This window comes from Acinonyx jubatus, chromosome D2, assembly GCF_027475565.1.
Source record: "Acinonyx jubatus isolate Ajub_Pintada_27869175 chromosome D2, VMU_Ajub_asm_v1.0, whole genome shotgun sequence".
Classification (NCBI taxonomy): domain Eukaryota; kingdom Metazoa; phylum Chordata; class Mammalia; order Carnivora; family Felidae; genus Acinonyx; species Acinonyx jubatus.
The window spans coordinates 85,073,071-85,095,224 of NC_069393.1; positions in this window are offsets into that span (position 1 = coordinate 85,073,071).

The following is a 22,154-nucleotide window of genomic DNA, read 5'->3' on the forward strand; positions in this document are numbered from 1 at the left end:
GAGAGAGAGAGAGAGAGAGAGAATCCCAAGCAGCCTCTACTGTCAGAATCCACAAACCATGAGATTATGACCTGAGCCGACACCAAGAGTCGGATGCTTAACCGACTTAACCGACTGAGCCGCCCAGGCTCTGTGTGTCGATCGAAGTTACGCTAGCCTCAGAAATCGAGCTAGGAGGTACCTAGTCTTTCTCAGAAAGGTCTGTGTAGCTTGGGAATCGCTTGTTCTTTACGTGTTGGAAAAGATTCCCCAGGCAATCACGTTTCTCAGAAATCTGTTGCTATCGACTGGTCCGTGCAGTTTTTCTCATGCTTCTTGAGGCCATTCTGTTCATTTATACTTTCATCGGATTTTCAGATCTTAACTGTGTGTCTTATTGTTATATAATTCTGCATGTTTATATTCTTGTTCTTTTTCTGGGTTCTATTTGCCATGGATCTCTTTCTTTGTTGCTATTTTTTCCCACACACCAGCAGTTGGATTATTGGTCAACTTGGAAGGTTTTCTGGTTTTTCAGCTTTGGCTTACAAGACGCTCAGTTCTTTCCCCCAGGTTGCTTGTTATTATCCTTTAAAACTAAGGGAGTTGAAAGGTGCGTAGACCTTCACTCCCCTCACAATGACAAGATCGAAGGCTGGCGGTGTGCCCCTGGGAAGAGCTGTTGACATGTCCCGGGATTGTCCCCAGCAGTATCTGCAGGTTGATGGTGTCCCAAGCACTCTGGCTGTGGCTGTGCTCCCCTCTTTGAGCCCTCAGCTGTTTGGGAGATTTGTTTAAATTCTTAGTGGCCGGGGGTCTCTGTGGCAGCCAGGGGGGCTGGCCCAGCCCAGCGTGAGGAGGGGCTCCGTCCGTGTCGGGTCCGTCCCGGGTCCCTCCCTTGTGAGCGCTGCGGGCCGTTCCCTGTCGGGGGAAGTGACAGGCACGGCCCAAGTTGCTGAGGGGTCCTTACCACGCCCTCTCCTTCGTGGCCAGTTTTGTCACCAAGGTGAAAAAAATGTGGTCCCGACAAAAGCATTTTCTCGGCATTCTTGAGGTTTTATGAGGTCTGTTAGACACACGAACAAATGTTACAAAGACCTAACACGCACTTGCAAACAAGTGTGTGCTTTGTGTGACACGTGGTCTTTTGTAAGACAATTACCATTTCTAAAAAAATTTTGTTTTAATGTTAATTTTCGAGAGACAGAGAGAGAGAGAGAGAGAGAGAGAGAGAGAACACGAGCAGGGGAGGGGCAGAGAGAGAGGGAGACACGGAATCCAAAGCTGGCTCCAGGCTCCGAGCTGTCAGCACAGAGCCTGACGCGGGGCTTGAACTCACGGACCGCAAGATCATGACCCGAGCCAGAGTCGGTCGCTTAACCGACTGAGCCCCACAGGTGACCTGGCAAGACAATTATTTCGACCTTGTGACTGAAGACTGGGGTCTCCTTCATCCACCGGAAGCTGGCCAAAGCACGTGACCCCCTGTCCCCGCGGACGGGCTGTGGTAGGTCGTCTCCAGACTCCGGAGGGTCTGCCTGCGGGCCTGAAGCCTGTTCCTCAGAGCCGGGGGCCCCAGGACCTGGGCCCAGGGACTGTGTGCCCTTCCTGCTCCCTCTGCGGTGTGCACCCCCCAGCGGCCCGCCCGCCCGCGGCTCCTCCGCGCTGTCTGACTCCCCGGATGCCTCAGTCTCCTTCCCGTCCGAAGGTTTGTCCTTCTGTGTGATCATCAGAGAGACCGATGCCGTTCATTCCTCGTCCCGTATGCAGGACAGTTTACGGGCTCTGTGATGTGTGTGGGCTGTGTGGTTGTGCATGTTGTATACACGTGTGCTGCACGCGTGTGTATGTTGTGTGCATGCATGTGGCATGTGCGTATGCTGTGTGTGTGTGTGTGCGCGGGTGCACACATGTGCACACAGGGCTCCATCCCGTGTCCACCAGTGGCAGGACTGGGGTCTGGTTTGGGTCCCTCCCTGGGGGCTGCTAGGGCCCCCCCAACTAGGGCCGCTGCAGGGAACCCCTGGGGGACCGCATCTGGGGTGTCCTCTGTCCTCCAGGCCCAGTGTCCACGGCTCCCACTCGGCCCTGGGTCCGCATGAATCGAGGGGAGGTCCCCTGCCCTCTGAGGTCACAGGGATGTGCTGGGGACGGAACCTCAAGGGGCCCTTGGGATCCCCGCAGCCGTGAGGGCCGCTCAGGTTTCTGGTGGGCATGGGCTGGGGGTCCCGACCCGGAAGCCGAGGGGGCTGGCACGTGGCCAGAGGAGGTGGGCTCCCAGGTGGCTTCCCGTCCACATGCACCAGCCACAGAGGTTCCCGCAGGGCCGGGTGGGGTGCATTTCCGGGCTCCTCCCCCCCCCCCCCCCGCGGGTGGTGGGGGGTTTGGGAGGAAGTCCGCGACAGGACAGGCAGCCAAATATTTTAAATGAAAACCTTTTTCCAAGTGATTCTGAAGTCAACGAAAACCAGCATAATACTTTCATTCCAGAAAATGGCTTTTACAAACCTTTTCACTTTCCCTCGTCCCGCTGAGGCCTCGGGAGTAGGAAGACGCAGGATCCACAAGGTGCCATGGTCGCCATGATCCGTCCCGGGAAGCAGTGTCTTCCCTAAACACAACAGCGTCCTGACGCTCCAAGCAGAGAAAACAAACGACCGAGAACCGGAGGCTGCGAGCCCAAGGTTAACATCGCGTTCTGGGGAGTGAGCGACAACAGACACCCCCCAGCGGGAAGGCAACCCCACACTTGGGGGGCGCTCAGGAAGCGGGGGCGGGGGGGGTACCCTTCCCGGGTGTCTGCACCTGTGTTCGCTGAGATGACGGCGGCCCAAAGCCACCGGACCTGCCAGGGCTCCCGAGGCCTGCCCTTTCCAGCCGGGACCCTCAACGAGTCCACGCACACCCCCCGCTCCGGGTAGCCCCTCCGTTCGGCCTCCCCCATCCCGGAGGGGGGCCCCCAGAGCACAGGGAGCCCCGCCCTCGCCTCCTCCCTGCCGCTCAGCTGGCGGCACAGCTCCTGCTGGGTGGGACCCGCAGGGCAGCTACTGGGGACCCGGCTCGGGGGCTTCCCCTTGGCCAGAAGGCGCCGAAGAAAGTCAGTTTGCTGGGAAGGGACCAAAGGGCCTACGTACGCATGTGCACACACACGTTTGTGTACACGTGCCCTACGTGCGCGCGCATCACACAGCACGTGCACGCACACGTGTGTCCACACGAGCGTGCTCACCTGCCCGTGCATTCACACGCACACACAACAGCACCCAAGCACACACGCATGTATAGACACGTGCACATGTGGGCATGCACTCACACACGTGCACGCGCACTCTCAGACCAGAACTGAAACACACGCACACGCTCACACCGGGACACAGGGCACGCTCACACTAGAACACACGCAAAAGCTCACACCGCTCACACCGGAACACACACGCACGCTCACGTGCATGTCCACAGCTCTCTCGCTCTTCCCACTGCCTCCCCCCCCCCCCCCCATCCTGCAGACACTTCCTCAAGGACTGGACAGGGTCGGGGGCCTCAGCACTACTGGGCAGCACAGTGCCCCCCACCCACTGATCCACTCAGCCAGGCAACCCGCCCCAGAAACCCTTCCAGTAACAGCGGCCTGGCCAGACAGATGGACAGACGGACCGGGCTCCTGGGGGCAGGACCAGCCTGGGACACGCAGGGTGGGGCCTTCAGGTGCTCGTGCCGGCCACACCGGGGTGTCAGGGAGGGGAGGAGGGCAGTGGCCCCCAGGGTGCTTGGGGACACCTGGAGTGGGGGAGACCCAGGCCCAGCCCCTTAGGCCCATGACTCCCCAGGAGGAGAAGGTCAGCATTCTTTGCCAAGGCTGGAATTCTGACATCAGATTTTCCACGCTTGGCTGGAGGGTGGGGGTGGGGGAGCCGTTGCCGGGGAGGGAGGGAGAGAGGGAGGAAGGGAGGGAGGGGCGGGGCGGGGCGGGTGGGTGGAGGCGGGAGCCTCCTCTGAAGGCCTGGCCTGCTTCTGGGCCCCCCACTGCCCACGCCCGCCTGTCCGCCTGGAGCGCCCTGGCCACGGGCCATCCTGAGACTTTCTCATCCCCGCTTGAGGCCTCGCTGAGTCACGTGGGGGCTGGGTTAGGGGCTCTAAAAATAGCCAGCGGCTGGGGCCAGGCTGGGAGTTATTATTAGGCTGGGACAGAGCCCCTCCTGGGCAGGCTCCCTTCTCTGAGGAGGAAGGGACGTGGTCAGGGGTGGTGGGGCCGCCTGGACACTCAGGCCCATCCCTCCCTGGGCCCAGGGGCCGGAGTCCCTGCGCCTGTGTTCCTCCCACTGGACACCCTTTCTCCTCGGCTCCCCAGGGCGCCCCACAGGGAGGCCCCTGGCCCTTTACACGGGTCAGAGCGCCCCCTGAAGAACAGGCTCATGTGGGGGTCAAGTGAAAATGATCCAGAATTTCAAGACAAGCAGGGGGTCCCTCTGAGCTTGGTGTCCTGTGGGACTGTCCAGCCCACGCCCCAGGAAGCTGGCCCTGCACCCCATCCCCAGAGGTCATTTTGGTCACCCGAGGAGAGAAGTCACAGCCTCGGAGCCTACAGGAGTTTGAGCTATCTCAGGGTGCAGGAGTTTCCCAAACGCCCGCGCCCGGAGTTTGTTTCCAGAGGAGAAACGGCCGTCAGGCCAGCACCTCTCCTGGTTACCGTGACCCATTCACATAGTGTCGTGGCCCTCGGGACAGTCCTCCTGCTGGGGAAGGAGCGAGTGGCCGCTGGGGGCTACCCCATGGGAGCCAAGCCCCGGCTAAGAAGCCCGTGCTCTGAGCCCCTCCCTCGGAATCTCTCCAGTGAACCCCTGCGCCCTGGACGATGGGGGCGCTGACCTAAGGGCACGCCTGCAGGGTCCTCCACCCATCACAACCCCCTCCTCCCATCCAGCCCAGGACTTCCAACTCGGCCGGCACGGCCTCCAGCCTCACCCCAGAGCCCCAGCATCCTCCAGTGCCAGAGACCCCTGGGAGGGGCGCCTACCCGAGGGCCGGACCCCAGCCTCACCCCAGAGCTGGCTGGTGCTCTCCCACCCGCATGGGGTCACCTCTGGTGTTAGAGCCGCGTCCACGCAGCAGTGGGGCGGGAGGGTGCCGGTGCTCCAGAACTAACTTCCGGACTCAGAGGGAAAGTGAGCCGGATGTCCTAGGGCAGAGCCACCCTCTGCCTCTCTGGACAGAAACACAGTGAGGTCCGGGAGGCGGGCGGCCCGGCCCAGGCTCCTCAGGAAGCCCGAGGAGACAGGAACTTCCCCAGAGTGCCTGTGCCCGAACGTCCCTGGGCTGGGGGAGACACGGCTGCGACCTACCAAACACTAATGAGGTCAAGTGACCAAAGGGGCACTTCGGCCATGGGTGTTGCATGATACCCAGAGAGGTGCCAGCTTCTGGGGGCACAAGACAAGGTGGTCATGATGGTGCCCACGGGGCTCAGTCCCCGAGCACAGGGGCCACCTGAGGACAGTGATAACCTGGGAGCTCACAGCTGGGGCTGGGACTCCACCCTCCACGGCAGGGGCCCGACCTCTCGAGGTCCAGAGGAGAGAGCCAAGCCGGCCATGCCTGGGGGGTTCAGGTTCACCCCTGACCCCAGAGTGGGGTGTCTGGAAAGGCCGTCACACATTGTGAGAGAAGAAACCATTTCCACGTTCGCCTCCCAGACCTTACGACAAAGATGAGAAAGGAATCTGTGGGCTGCAAGGCCGTGAGCCAGGGTTTGTCTGTCTGCCTCAGGGGACACAGAGCCCTCCCGAGATCTCCGTGACTGTGATCCCGAGTGCCCACTTCTCAGGGCTGCACACATGGGGAAGACTGTCCAGCCGTCTCATCATCAGCCAATGCTCTCCAGGAGGTCCCCTCGGCATGCAGGGGACAGTTCTGCAGGGGGACGGGTGTGGTCTGTGCGGGTGCGGACGAGTGACTGACCCCAGAATCGGGGTGAGCCTGTCACACCTGGGTCACACTGGTGAGGGGCCACCGGCACAGGGGCTTGAAGCTGCCCACAGCACAGTGCTGCTGACGTCACATACCCATGTGGCCACCTGCGAATGTCCCTTCCAGCTGCCATTGAAGTATATCACCGACAACGCTGAATTCCCAAAAAGCCAAGGGGTAAGCAGGAATTCTGCCCCCCGATCTCCGGCTGGTGCCCTGGAAGCACCACTTCCCAGGGGGCCTGCCCCCGCACACAGTCCTGAGTCCCTCGGACTGGCCGCCCGGGCCTGGCCCTGTCCTGCAGCTGAAGCCCGGGGAATGGCGTGGCCCCTTCAGTGGGGCTGCAGGGGAGGTGACCCTGAGACGGCCACCATCCCACGTGAGCTGCCCAGTGCCGGGACCGGGGGAGCCACATGCTACTGCCACACCAGCCGAATGACAGGCACCCACTGCTGGAGCCCGGTCGGGGCAGTTTTCCGTCCGCCTGGCGGGGGTAGACGTGTGCGTGGGTAGGCTGAGCAAACGCTTCAGGAGGGAGTGTAGGTTAGAGTCAGGGGTGAGCAGGGCTGGGGGGAGATGGGGCAGGGGGGCCACACCCCCTCGCCCACCCTGCCCTAAGGAGAAAATTAAACTTCACATTTATCTTTTTGCTCCAAATAAAGGCCGACCTTTGAGAGGAGACAGCTGATTTGGGGAGATGAGAGGCAGACGAAGAGGCACGTATTCTGCCCAGGCCAGGTCTGGCCCGCAGGTCGCACCCCAGGCAGGTGGCGCGGGGCAGACAGAGCCCCGGGGCCAGCCGGGGCACCTCCTCCGCGGGCCCTCTGCACCGGTTCGCGGTCCGCAGCAGCATCCACTGGCTGCCCTGTGCTCGTCCCGGCCACCCCCACCCCCTCTGGCCAGGCCTGCGGCTGAGCACGGGGTCCCGGGGCCTCTGGGAAGAAGGAGGGTGGCTGGGCTTCTCCAGGACTCCGGCGGGGGGGGGGTGGGGCTTTGCACAGCAGTTTGGGGAGCAGGACGGGTACAGACAAGACCCGCTGGGGGGGTGTAGACAGACTTCCTGCTGGCGTGCTTCATCTGCTTTAGACCCTCCACGTTGGGGCCAGAACCCTGGGAGGCCGTGTTCCCTTTCACTTACCCGAGCTTCCACCCCCTTTCCCTCCCTCCCCCTGCTCCCTCCTGCCTTTCCTTCCCCTCCCTCTTCTCCGCTCCTCCCTCCTTCCCGCCTCCCCTGGCCCTTGCTAAGCCTGGGAACCTCCCTCCCCTCCTCTGGCCTTGAGGGGAACAACTCCCACGATTGTGGTAGGTGCTTGGATCCCCCAGGAGATGGACCAGCAGGCCGCCCACCAAGCAGTGAGGGCTGTGTGTCCCTCCCCAGGATAGGGCCCAGATCCTCGGAGCAGACGATGTCCAGGCTCTTGTGGACACTTGGGGTCAGGGTGGGACGGAGGGTTGCTTGGCAAAGAGCCCGCTCCCCACAACAGTCAAGTCCAACAGTCAGGCTTAAATAGAGTAGGCCCGGGACCAGAGGCAGGGACCTTGAAGAGGCCTTCGAGGACCCCAAGCTGTCTCCACGGGCGGGATCCCACCTGTTTGGTATCCCTTTCTGAGCACAGCCAGGTGGGGCATTTGGGCTTGCACCTGTAGGAGCCCTTCAGACCCCAGAGACGGGACCCTCAGCACCGCCCCTTATCGGAACACTCTTGCCAGGATCTCCCCTGGGAGACGCCCCTACACGGAGCCCTGCGGTCTGTGTCTAGACGTCCAGCCCTATTGACGTCGGACATGGCCAGGCCCGCCACCGGACCCTGCAGCCTTGGGGTAAAGGCCACAAAGAGAGAGAGGGAAACTGAGGACAGAGACCAGGAGGTAAGGGGCCACCTCCATGACCACTCTGCCGGCCCCTCCCCAGCCCAGGACTGAGGGGACGGGGTGGGCTCGGTGCAGAGGCAACAGCGGGCCCCAAGCCAGGTGGGCACAGTGGTGTGGGACCCCTGGTCCTGCAGACCCCCTCATGGCAGCCTGGGCATGTGGGCAGCCCCCTCTCCCCGGGCCGGTGCCGCGCCTTGGGCAGCAGAGGAACGCTGGAAGGTTCTCGGGGGTCCAACGAGGCCTCTGGCCTGGGAGGATTGAGGCCCACTGCAGGGCTGGCCACGGGAGGGGCGGGGCGGGCCATCCTCCCCTAGCTGAGTCCCCGCCTGCAGTCACGCCCGCCTTTGCCCAGCGCCCCCACCCCGATGAATCACCGAAACTCGAAACTCGGCACTCACACGCCTGCCAGACCGGGCTGCCTGCCTGAGGCCAGGACGCGCCATGCCCAACGCCCGCGTTCTGGCTGCTGGGGGCCCGGACGCCCGCGCTCTGCCAGCAGAGGCTTCTGTTCCCCGGGCCCACGGGCCAGGCTCTCCTTCCATCACTCCAGGAAATGGAAATGTTCCTAAAACTTTTCACCTCACAGCTGCTTTTACTTTTTAAGTCCGTGCTTAAAATAGCCTGGAGCCTTTTCCGAGGTTAGAGGGTTGGCCCTGCACCGCCAGGCGGGGAAGGGGGGGCTGTCGGGAGGACGCGCTCAGCCAGGAAGCGCTCCTCCTTTTTATGTAACTTTGGGTTGCGATGCTCATGTTTTGAAAGTCAGGTGACTTTCCTGTGCGTGGACTAGAGGGCTGCGTGTGCAGCGGCCGGCTCGCTCACAACCGTTTGCACAGCCGTGAACTCAGACTGAGCACTGTCCCCAACAAACCCTGGGTCCCTGGGCCAGACCCTGGCTGTGGTCCTCACCTGCACGCTACTGTCCTCGTAACGGCCCTGGGGGCCCAGCCTAATATCGCACAGCACTCCACAGGTGGGGAAACTGAGGCCGGGAAGTACAGCTGTTTGCCCGAGGCCGCACCCGGAGCCCCACCCCATCAGGCCAGGACGCCCCCGACCGGGAACCTTGCCCTTCACTCAGGAGAGTCAGGCTGCCCGGGGACCCCTCCGTGTCCCCACCAACCCCCAGGGCTCACTTTCCTGAGGGCCGTGTCCCGGGCCAGCTCTGCCTTCCTGTCCACAGGAAAGTGGACAAGACGCCCTTGGGCTTCAGGGTGGAGTCCAGCAGAGTTCCCCGGGGCCCCTCAGGCCCCCCCCCGCAAACATGGCCAGTACAGGAGGAGGGGCCCTGAGATTCTGCAGGCGCAGGCAACAGGTGCACATGAGCCCCTCACCGTGCAGGTCACAGTAGTGGCCGGGCGGACCTCACCGAGGAGGCTCCCCGGGCTGCCTGGAAGCCGTGACACCTGAAGCCAGTTTGGAGCGGGCAGAACCAGTCTGACCACACTCAGGCCAGCTGTGGGCATGGGAGGGGGGCACCGGGAGGGTCTGTGCAGACCTGGCCGGATGCCCTCAGGCCACCAACCACACAGGGCTGAGAGCCTCACCAGGGTGGCCGAGCGTCTGCAGGCTGTTGGGTCCTGTGCCCCGCCTCCCTCCCTGTCCCCCGCCTGCCCTGGGACCCATGACCCCCCGAGGATGAGGGCTGGAGGCAACAGACAGTGGCCCTTGGTTGGCGCCCGCCACCCGTCTCCCCAGTCAGCTTCCTCTTCCTCCCCTCCCCACTCGGCGGCTTCGGGGCCAGTATGCCTGGTGGTGCCGGCCCAGAGCCGGTCCCCTGCTCTCTGTCTGCTCTGCCCCAGGGGCTGCACTCCCTAGCCCTTGTGCACACGCCTGGGTGCAGGGCCTGAAGCCCGATGGCCCCCGCTGCTGGGCTGCACCTGGGCCTGCTGGGAAGGGGAGAATGGCCATGCCCCCTGGGAGCTCAGGAAGGCCCCTCCTGTGACTCAGTTAAGAGCCTGTCGATGGGGCCTGTGGCTGCCGAGAGGGCCTCTAAGAACCAGGACACCGGAGTCTGTGGGAGCCCCAAGAGAGGGCGGCACCATGCCGGCCCGGATCACGGGGGGAGGGCGTGGCCCCACTGGCCAGGAGGAGCGGGGTGCCTGCCGAGGTGGCCTGGCCTGGGAGCGGGTTTCTGCCAGGTAAGCAGGAGAGTCGAGGGAAGGTTCCACGCTCCCGCCTGAGCTGGCGCAGGGTTAGGGGCTGGTGGGGCTGCCAGGAGCTGAGTCCTGTGGGACAGGCCATCCCACACCCATGTCCTGGCCATGCTCCCGGGTCAGTCCTATGGCAGTGCCCCGACTCGGGCTTCCTGGAAGAACGGCCTGCAGGGAAAGGAACGCGCTGAAACGAGCCCTCAGAGTCAAGCCATCACTGTTTTGCGTGGGCTAACGTGAGCAGAAGCCCCTTTCCGGCCGACTCTGCAGGGAAACCCACCACCCCGGGGCTGCTGACCCCGGTGACTCCTCGGGGGGAAGGGGGGACCTCCCCAGCAAGGATGAAGCCTTGCCCTCCCCCGCACAGAGCCGGATGACCCCAGGGCCCAGCTCACCCTGTGCAGCTGTAGGCGAGCCTGGGGAACACGGGGGCCCTTCTCAGTCCAATCGCAGGGCTGGACAGCAGCTTCAGGATCTCGGGGTGGTGACCCGGGCTCCACCTACCCACCCCTGTCCACGCTCCCCTCCGCTCTGGCCCCACGGTCCCAGGCTTGCGTCCTGACCTCTATGCGGGTCCGGGCGGGGTGGGCCGGGGAGAGGACGGCCAGGGCGTTTCTTCCCATCCTTCCTGCCCTGGGCTGTGCCACCATGGCCCTCACAGGCCGTCCCTGCCCTCGCCCTGCAGGACCGGGCACGTTCTCCACCCTGTCACCTGCCCACACCCGGGGGACACCTTGCGGGCTCTCAGCCGATGCCCCCACCGGAGTTGGCACAGACGTGGCTCACCCACTAAGCAGGTCCCCTCCCTTGGCTCAAATTCTCTTCTGGGAAGGTTTTGTTTACAGTCTCGTGAGTATTTCCTGACATGCCTGACTAATATCGGTGCTTTGCCTCTGGCCCCTCCTCCTCCAGCCTCGGCCCCCAGCCCCCTTCCAGCCTGACCTGGGTCACCACGAGAATCCCCAGAGTGATGCTGTCACTGTCTGTGTGCTCCCAACTTGCACAAGGAGCCCCATGGGTGAGGGTCACCCTGGACTGCGTCCCCTGAGGAGGGACCGGACAGCATGTCTCAGACCCGGCACCGGCCTGCAGGAGCAGTCGGGGCGCAGCAGACCCAGAGGAAGTTGGGCTCCCCAAAGCCTGGGCCCGGGGTCCCGGGCAGGGCTCAGATGCCATCAGGGCCCCCGGCCCTGGCCTCCGTCTCATTCTGTCTCCAGCTCCCTCAGGCTCTGTCGGCCTGTCCCTGCCTCTCTGTCCCTCTAGCTCCTCTTTCTTGTCTTTTCAGGCGGCCTGGCCTCTTCTTTGCCTCTTCAGACAGCTTCCTCTGCACACGCGGTAGCTGCCAGAAGGGGTTCCAGCCCATCTGGTCTCACAGCTTGCTGCCCTCGGCCCCCGAGCGTGGGCAGCAACGCCCCCTGGGACCTGCACGGTGTGCGGAAGGAGCGGACGAGGGGAGAGGGGTCCTCGAGGGGCAGGGGGCCCGGCACCTCCAGGACCCCCGAGGGCCCCCAGCTGGCAGTGCAGGGGTGGTCCCGTGCTGGCTCCGTTCCTGTTCAGGAAACTGGCCACGAGAAGGAGGTGCGTGTCCCAGAGTCAGCTGGGCATCCTTGCCGCGGCCCTGGGAGGAGCCCGGTGGACTCTGAGGGACAGACGGGCCAAGAGGCAGGTCTGTGTCCCTCTCTCTCCCGGGTCAGCGGGAGAAGAGTCCTGTGTGCGGCTGCGGTGTCAGGAGTTAGGACTCTTTCCCGAGAGGACAAGGGCTCGGGCTCGCCCTAGGAGAGATGGGGACAGTCACAGGAACCGCTGTCTGTGGTCTGCAGCCTGGGTGAGGAACCAGGCTGAGAAAGTCTTGCCAAAGGAACAGCCGTTTACCTGGAACCGGGACCACGGGCTTTCTCTGACTCGTGCGTGTGTTTAGAAGCGTGGCCGCCCGCGTATTCCTGCGGGTTCAGCCTCTGAGCTCTGGGGGGACCCCACTCCAGCCCCAGCCGGCCCTGCCACGTGCCTCCCCAGTCTGCCCCGGGCCGAGTCTGTGCCTTCCCCCCTGCAGGCCTGGCCTCCTCTCCCGCGTCCTTGCCAAGGCACTGCCGGCCGTGGGTGTCCAGATGGAGGAAGCAGGGGTGCTGGGAGGCCAGGTCAGGGAGCAGGTGCGGGGCGTGCCCGCTCTGGGGCGGCTCGGCCGCAGAGAGAAGCGGGCCCGGGAGGTTGCGAGCACTAGGACGGGGGCGGGGGCGTGGTTCGTTATTCCCCAGAATTCCAGGGACTCCTGTCTGGTTTGTTTCCCGGCCTTCGGCTGGAAGGGGCCGAATCTGCAGTTGCTAAGCCGACTTTGAGTTCTGAATGGATCTTTTAACGAACGCAAACATGGCAGGAGCCGCTCCTAGAGCCACTTTGAGGTCGGAGGGTGGGGTCCCGGCCGCAGAGTGGGCAACGGGACCACCTGTGGTTCTGCCGCTGGACTGGGGTCAGGGTCTCCTGCCAGCCTCCGGCAGCACTGGAAGGAGGAGTCTGCGGCCCGCACGGCGGCAGTGAAAACGCCTGTGCTGCGGGCACCACGGGCAGAGCTCCGTCCGCGTGCGGTGTGGGCAGGGGCGGGGGGGGGGGGGCCCTCTCAGTGACTTGCTTCAAGCGGTTCACCCTTCAAGGTACATCATTTATTTATTTAAAAAAAATTTTTTTAAATGTTTTTATTTATTTTTGAGACAGAGACAGACAGAGCATGAGCAGGGGAGGGGCAGAGAGAGAGGGAGACACAGAACTGGAAGCAGGCTCCAGGCTCCCAGCTGTCAGCCCAGAGCCCGACGCGGGGCTCGAACTCACGGAGTGTGAGATCGTGACCTGAGCTCAAGCCGGACGCTTAACGGACTGAGCCACCCAGGCCCCCCAAGGTACATCATTTAAATAATTGTGATAGGACATGTCGTAAAGCAAATATTTTACTTGACTCATATTTCAAAAACTTAACAGTTTAATTAAATCTGTTTGTGGCTTGAAAAAAATCTGTCGCATATTTTCCATTTTCGGGTGTATCCTTACTTAGCTTTAAACAGCATTAAAACCTTCATTTCAAACCTGTTAATGTGATTGCCTGCTTGAAAAGTCCAAGAGAATGTCTAGTAAGTTATTGCAGAGAAAAAACCAGAAGTGACAATTCTTAACTGTTAAATGTACATTTAGATGAAATAGCCTTTCTGTTGACAAACCACACTACTTTGAAATATGTGTGAGAAGACAGTCATGTTCCTAATGACAGCACAAAAGATTAAAATACCCAGAAATACATTTAAGAAGTATGTATAACATTTTTGGGGGAAAAAAAGGAAACTTCACTGAAGGACATATAAGAATCCTTGCATTAGCATAAACGCTTGTTTTGAGACTAACATATCTTAATTTAATTTAATTAAAAAATTTTTTTTAATATAATTTATTGTCAAACTGGTTTCCATACAACACCCAGTGGCTCATCCCAACAGGTGCCCTCCTCAATGCCCATCACCCCCTTTCCCCTCTCCCCCACCCCCATCAACCCTCAGTTTGTTCTCATTCCTTAAGAGTCTCTTATGGTTTGCCTCCCTCCCTCCTCTTTCTCCCCCCTTCCCCTTCCCCCATGGTCTTCTGTTAAGTTTCTCAAATTCCACATATGAGTGAAAACACATGATATCTGTCTTTCTCTGTCTGACTTATTTCAGTCAGCATAATACCTTCCAGTTCCGTCCACGTTGCTACAAAGGGCCATATTTCATTCTTTCTCATTGCCACGTAGTACTCCATTGTGTGTATAAACCACAATTTCTTTATCCATTCATCAGTTGATGGACATTTAGGCTCTTTCCATAATTTGGCTATTGTTGGGAGTGCTGCTATAAACATTGGGGTACAAGTGCCTCTATGCATCAGCAGTCCTGTATCCCTTGGGTAAATTCCTGGCAGTGCTATTGCTGGGTCATAGGGTAGATCTATTGTTAATTTTTTGAGGAACCTCCACACTGTTTTCCAGAGTGGCTGCACCAGTTTGCATTCCCACCAACAGTACAAGGGTGTTCCCGTTTCTCCACATCCTCTCCAGCATCTAGAGTCTCCTGATTTATTTATTTTGGCCACTCTGACCAAAATGTGTGAGGTGTGAGGTGATATCTGAGGTGAGGTGATATCTGAGTGTGGTTTTGATTTGTATTTTCCTGATGAGGAGCGACATTGAGCACCTTTTCATGTCTCTGTTGGCCGTCTGGATGTCTTCTTTAGAAAAGTGTCTATTCATGTCTTCTGCCCATTTCTTCACTGGGTTATTTGTTTTTTGGGTGTGGAGTTTGGTGAGTTCTTTATAGATTTTGGATGCTAGCCCTTTATCCGATATGTCATTTGCAAATATCTTTTCCCATTCTGTCAGTTGCCTTTTAGTTTTGTTGGTTGTTTCCTTTGCAGTGCAGAAGCTTTTTATCTTGATGAGGTCCCAATAGTTCATTTTTGCTTTTTGAAAGAGAGAAAGACAGAGTGTGAGTGGGGGAGGGCCAGAGACAGAAGGAGACACAGAACCTGAAGCAGGCTCCAGGCTCTGAGCTGTCGGTGCAGAGCCTGACTCGGGGCTCGAACTCATGCACCACGAGATCATGACCTGAGCTAAAGTCAGACACTTAACGAACTGAGCCACCCAGGAGCCCACATATTTTAATTTTATAATTGAAAGGATAAGAAATGATTTCAACCAAACAAAAGAATGTATTATATAATATCAGAATTCTCTTAATATTACTAATGATACATTCCTGTTTAGTTGAGGAGGCAAAAAAAAAAATAGATATAACCAGAAATTAAATATTTGATTTTTACTAATTTTTCTTATGAGAATTGAATTATCCTTAGTTACACACAAATGGTGAATTAAAGTGGTTGGTGTGAGTGAGGAGGAGTTTCTGGCTCCCTTCATTATAATTATACCCAAGCCATCACTGTTTTCACAAGTGAACCTGTTTCGTAAGGTATTGCTGGCTAGAAATAAGCCAATACCTTAAACACAAAGAGCTTTGAAAGCACACTGCATTTGTAACAGGGGTGAGGTCTGGCGTCGCAGATTACCCTAAAAGAATGACACACACCAGGGACCAGCCAGGATGACATTCAGCCCCAAGCAGACGGGGCTTCAGTAGTGATTTAGTAATTGCCCTCAAATGTACGAAAAACTATTTCAGAGGGTGTAGTGATCAACGCTCTGTTTTTCTTCTATTTCTTTTTTTGGGCTCGGAAAAACTAGCTCTAAAATAGAGATGGAGTGACTTTAGCCTGGATACAGCAGCACACGTTTGCGGACACCTCCACTCTGAAACACGAGGATATAAATACAGCGAGAAGAGACACACGCCTTCTCCGAGGGATGGCTTTCAGTGCCAACAGAGTCCCCCGATTTGACGGTTCGGCGGCCTCTACCTGGATCTTGCCGGGAACGGGCTGACGTGACGTGTGGACACGTCTGCCCCCCAGTCTGTGCGGGACTCTTGCCTCCTGCCACCTGGGTGGATGGACGGTGCTGTGGCTCTGGGACCTGCTGCGGGGCTCTGGCGTCCTCCACAGCCCCCTCCCAGCTCGGGTCTCCCTCTGTCCAGGGCGGGCGGGCGGACGGCCCGCCAAGCCTCTGCTCCCCCTGCGTCCCCAGGCCTCCCTGGCCATCCGGGCCTTGCCTCCTCTCCCTGCGCCCCAAGGCTCCCATCCCACTGTTCCCCGTGATCTCCTGCCACCCTCACGCCCAGTCCAGGCCTGAGAGTGAAGGGTCCCGGGAGGCGGGCGCCTCGGTGCCCGCTTCCCTTTCGCCGCGGGCTGTTGTGGACCTGCTCCCGCCAGAAGGAGAGCCCGGTGTCAGCGCGGGTGTCACACTCAGTCCTGCACCGACCGACCGCGTCCCGCTCCCGGAGCCACCAGCCACTGTCGGCCACGGACTGCGGCACACTGGGATTTCTGCACGTTTCCTCTAAAACAAGGGAAACAGTACTGTCGACTGTAAGTAGTCCGTGAGGATCCCCCCAAGCAAACATGTGGCCGGTCAGCAAGCTCAGATCACCGGAAAATGATTTCACTCAGGATATTCCGTGTGTATGAGTAGTGAGGTTTGATTTCGAACAGGCCACTGCTCAGAATGACATAAAAACTTAATAGGATGGTCTCTCGGGGCACCTGGGGGGCTCCGTCCGTCAGACGTCCGCTCCTGATTTGGGCTCAGGTCATGATCTCACAGTTGGTGGGATGGAGCCTCGAGTCAGGCTCTGAGCTGACAGTGTGGAGCCTGCTTGGGATTCTCTCTCTCTCTGCCCCTCCCTTGTTCGCACAATCTGTCTCTGTCTCTCTGAAAGTAAATGAATGTTTAAAAAACTTACTAGAATGGTATCTTGCTATTAAATGATTCCAGCTCAGTGAGATCATTCATCACGTGTTTGCTCACTTTCTCGTCCGTGCTCTCACTACAGCTCGTGCTTTCCCATTTGCTGGTGCATGTCACGGGGGCAGGACCCGCTCCGCACAGAGCTCAGAGAAAAGAGGAAAGAGGTGTGCACTCACCAAATCCGTTGATTAAGGGCTTAGATAGTTGTGTGTGTGTGGCGGGGGGGGGGGGGGTCCTTTTACGACACTGTTGGGATACATTTAAAATCTAAAGATTAGAACAGACACGAGTCTTTATAAAGCTGATTTCATAAATACGAAATTGCAGCATAGAAATTACAGCTGAGTTGAGAATCCTCGAAACGTGGACGCCGGATTGACAACACCAGGAATGCCGATCATTGGAGCAAGGGTTGGTGTTTCTTCACACCTGGGTCCCCGGGAGAAAATCGTGGCACTCTGGCTGTGTCCTCGGGATGACTGACACCACGTCGGGAGCCTTGACCACTTTGAAAGGCATTTTCACCTCAGAGACAGGTGTTCCTTGTATAGTGTTCCTGACATTTTTAGTTATCATTTGGGACTCTAGGTGATTCTGGAAACAATTTGTCCTTCTGGCCCTGGATGGGGATGCGTCTTCTGCCGGCAGCCCGTGTCCATCTGGTGGGCGCTTGCTTGCCCGAATCACAGGACCTGCCGACATTTCCTGCCCCTGTAGTTTTATGTAAATAATTTGGCCATCTCAACACCCTGTCTCTACCCGAGGAGGGGACAGGCCCTGCAGGCTCACACTCGCGTCTGCCCCAAGCAGCTCTTCGGACGGTGGTATGGGGAACTGACAGCCACCTTTTAATTTCCTCCAAAGTCTGGTGGAGTGAAAACAGCAGTGAGCAGCTCAGTCCCTGCTAGGACCGCGAGGAAACGTCAGGAGTGGCCGGTGCTCCCGGGGCGAGCAGTCGAGGGGCCCAGATGGGGCCCAGGCTGGGTGGGTCAACCCTGCTGGGAACAATCATGGGTGCCGTTGATTTCGCGGAGCTGATTAAGAACGTATCAAACAGGGGAAACTGAGGGCCTATGAAAGCAGAATGGGTTAAGTGTCCAACCTGCTGCTTCGGGACAAGCTATGCAACCTCGAGGTCAAGGATTTGTGATGTATGCAGACAGCATGCCCAACCTCCTGATCAGTGACTCACTGATTATGTTCCATATGGTGGGAGGGGGGGGGCGAGATGAGAGCTGCGTGCTGCCACCACCCACTCTGTGCCTGGGAGAGGATGCTGGGGTCTCCCTGGCGCGGGGTGAGGCTTCCCCGGGGTCCAGACCTCTTCCTGGGTTGGTGCCTGCTCTGTCCCTCCCTGGCTCCCTCCCCGGGTGGGGGAGAACGGCCCCAGCACCCGGTGCAGACGGTTCTGCAGGTTCCGATGAACGTGAAAGGGGCCAGTTCCCTCCAGGGACCAGGCCACCAGAAGAGCAGCCTCGTGCTATTACATTTCCAGAGGGGTGACACTGGTAGCGCTTTTTCTAAGGAATAAAGTGTGCAGATCAGAATGTGGTCTGTTCCAGCTCAAGCTCCACCATCCACCATCTCTTCCCTGAAACCCTGGGACCAGATAGAGCTCAGCATTCAGGGGCGCCTGGGTCCGTTGAGCGTCCTACTCTTGAGCTCAGGTCATGCTCTTGAGGCTCAAGGCATTGAGCCCACTTCAGGCTCTGCACGAGCATGGAGCCTGCTTGGGATTCTCTCTCTCTCTCTGTGCCCCTCCCCCACTTCCACTCCCCCGCTCCCTCTCTCAAAATAAATAAATAAACATTAAAAAAAAAAACAACAAACCCAGACTTCTATAATTCAGAATTTTCCACCTGGATTTTTTTTTTTTTTTTTTTTAAAGAGAGCAGGAGGGGCAGAGAGAGAGCACAAGCAGGGGAGCGGCAGAGAGATAGGGAGAGAGGGAGAGAGAGAATCCCAAGCAGACTGTTTTTAGCACAGAGCCCGATGCAGGGCTCAAACTCACAAACTGTGAGATCATGACCTGAGCCAAAATCATGAGTCAGTTGCCTAATCGACTGAGCCACCCAGGCGCCCCAATGTCCCCCCCCCCCTGGATTTTTAGGGAGATGATAGGCTGCACGTTCCACGTACGATGGGGCAAGACGGCAGAGCCCCATCGCCACATGTTTCAATCTTTCAGAAACAACACATGCGGATTTTCACCTTAGGCCGGCACACAACGACCCTGATTTGCCTTATTTCAGTTCAGGTTATGCCAACAAATGAGTCTAAAACCAACTGTCTGATTATGGAGGATTTGGGTTTATGTTATCGTGCAGGAGACATAGTAGATGTACGTAAACATCACCATTAATTCATTTCCTTTGTCAAGCATTTAAGGTCCGCCTTGAGGTGTAATTCCTGTACAGTGAGATCCGTCTGTGTTGAATGGGCATTTCCATGAGTTTTGACAAACGTACACACCCACTTAACCTGTCCACATCTCTTTCCTTGCAAACAGCACCCACCACTCTGCTCCCTGGTGCTCAATCGCCCCTGTCCGGGGTGGGGCGTGGGGGGCGGGTAGCCACGGCCACTCTGGTCGCTGTGGAGCACAGCCACCTTGTCTCCAGCACCGACTGCACGGATCGGGTGGCGTCTACTCTTTGTGTCCAGCTTCTTTCAGTCAGCACAGAGTTTCTGGGACTGAGCCACGTTGTTTCTATTGCGGAGGGGTATTTATTGTGTGCACAAACCACGATCCTTTTATACTCTCCATTCTCATGATGGATGTTGGAGCGAAAAAAGAGTAGCTCTTAATTTGATAAAGTGCAACTTACCATTTTTTTTTTTTTTTAATTTGCGGGTGGCATTTTTGGTGTCCTCCTCTCTAAGAAATCCATGCCTGCTCCAAGGTCTCAGAAATATTCTCGTGTGTTTCTAGAAGTATTATGGCTTTAGCTTTAGTGTGGGGGGTCTACGATTCATATTTAGTAAGTTCGTTTACTCTATTCCATATGGATATCCAATTGATCCCGGGTCCGGTGGTTGAAAAGATGATCGTTTCCCGTTGAAAGGGCATCTTTGTCTAAACATCAGACCCCCTGAATGTGGGTCTGCGGTTGGGGTCTCTACTCTGTTCCTCTGATCTACACGCCCAGAACTCTGTCGTGATTATTATAGCTTTATGGTAAGTCTTGACAGTAGGCAGTGTGCGTACCCAGCTTTGTTCTTCTTCAAGAGTGCTCCAGCCAGCTGGAATCGGAGTGGAATCACATTAGATCTAAAGATCAGCCAAGGAGAAACGACCTCGTGGCATTGGCAAATCCTTCACCCCCGAGCACCTCGCACCCCCTGTCCTCTGGTTTCCGTGGGTCTCCCTTCTTGACAATCCCCCGTGCTTTGTGGTTATCATCCTGGGAGGTCTCCCGTGACATTCATTCATAAACGTTTCGAGGTTCATGCTATTGGAAGTGGAAATGATTTAAAGTTTTGCTTTGCAATGCCAGTTTCTGAGATACAGCAATGCAGTTGATGTCTGAATATGGATGTGTATTCCATGACTGTGTGAAATGCGTTTATTTGGTAGTGTTTTTTGTAGCACCCTTAGAATTTCCTATGTCAATGCTCACGTTGCCTGCAACCAAAGGCGATTTTACTTCTCCCTTTCCAGTCTGTACGCCCTCACTTTCTTTTTCTTGTTTTTGCTGTGCGGACAGATCTGTAGTTCGATGTGGAATAGGAGGGGTGAGAGCGACCACTCTTGCCTTGTCCTGAAACTCAGAAAGCCAGGGTGTCTGTCAGCACTGGCATGGTCTTCGTGTACGTTCTTCGCAGACGAACTTTATGAGACTCAGGGGGACACCCCCTATGCTCAGTGTGCAAAGAGTTTTCTTTTTTATCACAAAGAGGATGCTAGATGTTGTCAAATGCCTTTTCTGAACCCATTGACCTGATGATGCAGAATTGGAAATGACTATGGGGCACCTGGGTGTCTCAGTCGGTTGAGTGTCTGACTCTTGATTTCAGCTCAGGTCATCATCTCAGGGTTTGTGGGATCGAGCCCCAAATTGGGCTGTGTGCTGACAGCTCGGAGCCTGCTTGGGATTCTCTCTCTCTCTCTCTCTCTCTCTCTCTCTCTCTCAATAAATAAACTTAACAAAAAAAGAACTGGAAACAACTAAATTTGCAGCACGATGTGTCTATCAGGCGTCTATGACTCGGACATTAAAAACATCTAGGGAGAGTTTTCAGTTGTATCCGAAAGCACTGATGTTATAATGCTGGGTGCTTTTTTCTTTTTCTCTTTCTTTCTTTTCCTTCCTTCCTTCCTTCCTTCCTTCCTTCCTTCCTTCTTTCCTACTTTTCTTTTCTCTTCTTTTCTTTTCTTTTGAGAGAGAGCACAAGCAGAGGAGAGGGGCAGAGAGAGAGAGAGAGAATCCCAAGCAGGCTCAATGCCCAGCACAGAGCCCAATGAGGGGCTCAGTCTCATGACTCTGGGATCATGACCTCAGCTGAGATTAAGAGTTGGACCCTGTGGGCGCCTGGGTGGCTCAGTTGGTTAAGCGTCCAGCTCTGGTTCAGGTCATGATCTCATGGTTTCATGAGTTCGAGCCCCACATCAGGGTCTGCACTGGCAGCACGGACCCTGCTTGGGATTTTCTCTCTCTCCCTCCCTCTCTGCCCCTCCTCTACTGGTGCTGTCTCTGTCTCTTTCAAAATAAATAAAGTTAAAAAATTTTTTTTCAACAAAAGAGTTAGACGCCCAACTGACTGGGCTATCCAGGCGCCCCATAATGCTGGGTTTTAAAAGAGGAGTCAGAACTGTGTGTATGGCTTGACCAGAGTTCTAGGTGAGGAGCTAGGTGTAAAGGCTACTTAGCAAAAGTGCTGTCAGCTAGGGCTTGGTTTGTCTGGAGTGAAATTATGAGCCATAGTTCCTCCGAAGCAGATTCTGTGTGCAACTCTACAGACTTCGAATCGCCTATGATAAGCATGTGACTTTCCTAAGGAGAGTCTCCGTAAGCGGGCACAGCACCACCCAATCACAGCGACCCCGTGCGCATTTCTCGCCCGTTCTGCCGCTGTGGCCTCAGCGTCCCGAGGACATTTGCCAACTTCTTCCTGGAGCCCAGGGTACTGCCAAGCATGGGGAAGGTGTCCGATGAAGATTTGTTGAATGAATCCGTGAATGAGTAAAGGAATAAATGAATGAATGAATGAATGGACGAGGGCAAGGCCGCATGTGCTGTTGGGGGTCACCAAGTCTTGGGGTCCTGGCCCTGCACCTGCTGGCTGTGTGGAGCTGGCCAGCTCTTTACTCCCAAAGCTCAGTTTTCTCATCTGCAAAACAGAGATACATGCCTCATGCCAAGACTGCTTATGAGGACTTAGAGGCAAGAATTGTAAAGGCCTCACACACGGTGGGTGTCTGCAAAGCGATAGCTGTTACTGGGGAAAGCTGATTAATGAAGAAAGAATCCAAATAATTCAGAAGGAAAGAAACCTCCCGTTCCCAGAGGAGTGTGAAATAATAAGCCGCCCATTAACTTGCTGATGGCAAATGTCCCTCTGGCTGAAGCGACAGAGTCCAGCCCCTCACCAAGGGGACACAGTCCTGGGTTCCCTTTGCTGTGTGTCTGGCCAGGCTCTCTGCAGAAAATTGACTGGAGCCAGCCCTTGAACACAGTGTGTTCTATAGAAAGGACTAGGGGTGACTCACCAGGTAGTGGTATTGCAAATTGATTGCTACACAGTTAAAACATGCATTGCAACTACAAAGTGCAATCCATCCATCCCTCCATCTGCTGAAGGACGGCTTTTAAGCATTT